The following is a 4,787-nucleotide window of genomic DNA, read 5'->3' on the forward strand; positions in this document are numbered from 1 at the left end:
GTTTGAATCACAATGCAGATGTGGTATGACACTTAAAGCGAGGCTATTAAGGTGTTATTGAAGACAATAATCATGTTTAAGTTATATTTATAGCACGGTTTAACCAGAGGCCGAAGGCCGAGGGGTTAAACCTGTTAAGGAATGAAATGAAATGGGGTTTAACGTCCTACTGTTTTGCTCCGAACTGGGCTAATGAAGACGGGCATACGCCATACAGTGTGCTATGAGGGTAATTTTGCCCGGACAGCGGCACTACGGCCTACTCTTATATCGAATTCCAACTGTCAAGGGATCTTTTACGTGCACGCCAATGTGTACACGGGACCTCGGTTTTTCGTCTCATCCGAATGACTAGACAGCTGTCCTTGTCAGGCCCTCCGTCCTGCATCACTGACAAGGGGGAACCACGCCGGAAAATCTGGATGAACTTTCTCGGCCAATGCAGGGATCGAACACCCGACCTGTTAACGAATGAAGTGTGCTATAAATGACTTGTAACATTGACAACTGCTCAACATGCTTGTTGTTATTGCACAGAAAACCCACCCCACTTCTCTATATGATTTCTACTAAAACTAGTGTAAACCAGTAAAAGTGTTCAATAACATTGAACATGTCTAGTTATTACACGGTTAAAGGAGCTAAGTCCGTAACTTAAAATCCTCCAAAATCTTCGACATCGAAAACACGAATTATTGGTCAATTTAAATCAACATTGATGATGTAAACTTACCGGGAAAAGATGAGCCTCTGATATCCGATATTTAAGATAAAATAATTTTTTTAACTTTGGCACACGAATCGTGTACCATAATGCGCTTCAGCCCCAGTTGTATTGAGAGACTCGAGGGACGAGGCTAGACACATTGCACCAAATCAAATGGAGTTATGTAGACTAGAATAACTAGACGCTAGAAATTTGCACTCGATTGAGATTGCTGACTTATTTCGCCGAACATAACTGATTTGAAATTGGAGTTAAAACGGAAACCATTAAATGTAAATCAGTTTATATACATTCATATTACAGTATTATATGCGTTGCGACCCACTTTTGTGAATTTCTAGGTCCCAAATGTTAGCGATTTAGCTCCTTTAAGCTCCACCCAATCTACTAGAGGGAAAACAATCTGCTTATTCAACGAAAACAACAAAGGAAGATTACCCATCAATGTTACAATTGGCTTTAATTGCCAAGATGCGTCATGCGTCATGTCCATGGAGAACATTCTGGTTACTCGGCTCTGTGGAAAGCCATACGCAAGGAAAACTCTAATGGAATGCTTACAACTTTTAAACTTTGAAGTCTTGAACTTTTAGTTAATTTTTAACAACATGGAACTTATTGGACGAACACTTTTAATATGTAAATAATCTACGGGTCCAGCTATGTGGGTTTTACTGCGAGCACTTCGCTTTTCCACATAAAGCCAGCGGATTCTTTTTTCCCTTACCGGGCTTTTTTTTTCTATCCGCTCTGATGACGCCAAACATCAGTCAGCTGGACCTCCTGTTTTAACTTTATTATGACAAAGGGAGAAGATGACCCGCCCTCTCTTCATACAACAGCGAACTTATAAGTGTGTTTTAAGAAACTTTTGATATCCAAGTGTAAATAATTTAATTAAATCAACCTGTCCATCATATCATATGTATTGTATTGGACGTTAAATCTGTAATAAACAACAACAACAACGTTAAATATAAAAACATCCTTGAGCATAGTTGTAATAAACAACAAGAGAGTAGATCATTCAATTTACCTTGGACATTAAACACGACCTATACATTAACCCCTAACAGTGTTCCTGTATTTTATTTCAGGTAAATTAAAGATGGGTTCCCAGAAAAGTATTTATCGGGTGGTTATTTCCAATAAAAGTATGGCAATTTTGGTATATATGGAAAGTAGAGATATCCAATCTTACTAGAAAAATACTGGATTCCCCGAAAAACACTCATGGAGCTTATACAGGACAAAAATGTAAGGGTTTCCCTAATCAACAGCCCGACGATTAGGAACTTCTGCACGCATGATGTCAAAGGTCACAAGCGAACATTGAGGGCTTGATGTACAAGTTGATAAACTTTATGAAGAGTTAGACGTACAATACTTTCTGAGATAAAAATGACGGAAAAAGACACGGGTAGTGGATAATCCGAGAATTTAATTAGGATTCGATATTTGTAATAAATAGTAAGCGATTAAAGACACCATCGTCTTATGTATGTAATGAATTCTCCTCTGACTCCCAAGGCGTGACGTAAACATGACCTGGTTTGATCGAATTTTAATAGCAGGACATTCCTTCGCAATACAATGTTTGAGAAGGATTTGAAGCATAATTATGACAAATTAATTAGTTTGAATATGTTTTTGGTCCATATATACCATTAAATCACCCAGTTTGTACGCGGGAACCCATCTTTAAATGTTTATAATTTATATAGGCTATATAGTTAAGTTTCATTACCCTTGAGTTACAGACTCATCTGGGAAAACAAAAATATGTACGATATACAATATTCCGAAGACGCCTATATGTATGTTAGATATGAAGTAAAGTAGATAATTTTTTACCTTGACGTATTTATTATTTTTTTATTTATTTATGTATATACAAATATCCATATATACTAATATTATATAAACACGCTATTACAAACAAGAATCGTGATATGGAGAGTAGACTGACGGTATATTAACTGTTACTATTCCGTTTTATTAGAAAAATATAAAAACCAACTAATGTTTACAAGTTCAGATACATTTTTGGTACATAAAAGATTAAACAATTTAAAAACACTAGGGTTCGAATAATAATATTTTTTTTATCTCAGAGTTTTATATAAACTCGGCAAATTAAGGCAAAATGGTACTCATCTTCAATATCTTCAAAATTACACAATGTACATAATTGTTTATTTCTCTCAATATATTGTTACATAATATTCAGCTGTCGTAGTTTATAGCTTTGATGTGGAGATATAATCAGTATGTATAGTGGTCAATTATTATAATACATTATTTGTAAACGAAACTAGTGGTCAACGGTTTATCTAAATTGACCAATATACACAGGCCCGTAGCCAGCTTGCTAGCTTCGGAGGGGCAGTGAAGTTTTTAGGGTGGGGGGGGGGGCACACCCGGCACATTCTACAGTAGGTATTTTAGAGCTATGATCGGCAATTTTTTTTTCGGGGGGGTTGGGGCATTGCCCCCCCCCCCCTTGCCCCCCTCTGGCTACGGGCCGGACTATACATGATACTTCACCAGTCTACACATAACATTAGCTATACTGATTGTATCTCCAGCCCACAACTATAAACCACGACTGTTGAATATTATGTAAAAATAATCTTAGTCTTTTTAGTATTAATTTACAAATCTCATTGCTGTGTGTATCGACATATTGAATTCAGAATATCTTGAAGGCCTTGTAGAGTTTCTGAAAGAACTACGTTATCGTCTGCGTACATATGTAAAAATAAATTGAATGTCTGGATATCAATAGACTCAGAATTATCGGCTAAAAGACGAGATTCACAATCATTAATATAAAACGAAAATAATAACGGCGATAAAACTTCCCATTGAAATAGACCATTCTTAGTTTTTTTTACGGGGCCCTTTTCTATATATATCGATATCAGATCAGATAGACTTTTGGAAAAAGCCTTCGACACATGTGTCAACGCTGTCCTGAGTAGTGTTGACCACAAAGCAAGAGCTCATTAAATGTCTTGGTTTCTCTCATCAATATTCACTTTACCCCAGTTAATTTTATTGCTTGTTTCCGCTCTTTGTTCACATTCTATTTTCTTTATTGTTATCATGTACTGTTTTTGTTTTATTTGTTGGATTAAATACGTTAAATATTATGGGTGAATTATCAGAGAATTAGTTGAAATAGCCAGGTTGAAAGTATTTAATAAGTGATAAATGTTTGGCATGACGTAATAGATAATCAATAAGATTACAGCCTTTATTTGAACAAAATTATTTTTAGATATAAAATGACATCTTGCTATTACCTATTACCATGTGTGGGTGGTTTCTGGTCGACTGATTGTGTGATGCTACGCAGGCTACCCTTGCAGGATGCCTTCACCTTTCTTAGACTGACTCACGGTTCCTGCTACCAGTTATTTCTGGAATAGGGTACTGTTGTGTCACAGTTCGTTAACTGTGTGATACTACGTAGGCTACCCTTGCAGGATGCCTTCACCTTTCTTAGACTGACTCACGGTTCCTGCTATTGTTGTGACATGGTTCGTTAAAAATGATGTCCTATTACGTTAATGTTCAGATATCAGGTCAGAGGTCTCTGGAGTACAGATTAGATGCGTGCTCTAATGAAACATTTACCCAAATATGGTCAAGGATCCGCCCTGATAGTTAACGCCCCTAACCTTTTGATATAAATTAGACCAGCGCGTTTTCCCCTGGAGATGGATGGGCGAAATAACCAGGGTAGACACCATAGTAGGTTTTGATCATGATTACCGTTTAAATACGTCAAGAACAAGGGGAGCACGTGGCTAAGTGGGTAAGATGCCGGCTCGCTAGCCTGGAGGCCGGGTGTTAGATCCCTGCATTGGCCGAGAAAGTTCATCCAGATTTTCCGGCGTGGTTCCCGCTTGTCAGTGATGCAGGACGGAGGACCCGACAAGGACAGCTGTCTAGTCCTTTGGATGAGACGAAAAACTGAGGTCCCGTGTATACATTGGAATGCACGTAACAGATCTCTTGGCAGTTGGAATTCGATATGAGAGTAGGCGATAGT

The sequence above is a fragment of the Patella vulgata genome, chromosome 7 (genome assembly GCF_932274485.2).
Source record: "Patella vulgata chromosome 7, xgPatVulg1.2, whole genome shotgun sequence".
In the NCBI taxonomy this organism is placed as follows: Eukaryota; Metazoa; Mollusca; class Gastropoda; family Patellidae; genus Patella; species Patella vulgata.